Genomic DNA, 715 nt, shown 5'->3' on the forward strand with positions numbered 1-715 from the left:
AGGGAGGTGGTGGAGTCACTGTCCTGCAGGTGTTCAAGAGCCGTGTGGATGTGGCACTGAGGGACATGGGCAGTGGCGTGGTGGGGGTGGACTGATGGTTGAACTGGGTGATCTTAAAGGTCTTTTCCAAACTTAGCAATTCTGTGGTTCTGTGATTCTGTTCTGGAGTGAGACAGCTGCTTTGCTAGAACTATTGGGAAGCTCATTCCCAAAAGGCCAAAGCAAAGCACCTACAAAAAAACCGAACAACATGGCAGTATGTTTAAGTGCCCTGTTGGAATCCCTGCAGACTAATGCTTCTGACTATTTTTGCAAGAAAGAGAATTCTTTCCTTAAGAGGAAAGAAAGGGTTCTCTGCTATCTCCTGTTTTTGTCATACCAAAGTCCTTTCACTCACTGATTTTATTTTCAACTCTTTCATAATGCCTTGGATTGTGGTGTAGGTATTGCAGCCATATCATGAGATGCTTACTTTTATATGCACAAGAAATGAGCTGTTGCTCATGTAATATGCAAAAATTGCTATTTTGGTCTAGATATTTAATTCCAATCAACATTTTCAGCTGAAAATGTTGAAAATATAATTTTGTTTCCAATCAGCTATGAAGCTTTTAAAAAATTGAAACTGACATCATTTTGGTTGACATTTGAAGTTTTGGTTAAAGACAGCATTTTCATCACCATGTTTGGGAAAAAATACACTTTTCAATCAACT

This window comes from Meleagris gallopavo, chromosome 1, assembly GCF_000146605.3.
Source record: "Meleagris gallopavo isolate NT-WF06-2002-E0010 breed Aviagen turkey brand Nicholas breeding stock chromosome 1, Turkey_5.1, whole genome shotgun sequence".
Taxonomy (NCBI): domain Eukaryota; kingdom Metazoa; phylum Chordata; class Aves; order Galliformes; family Phasianidae; genus Meleagris; species Meleagris gallopavo.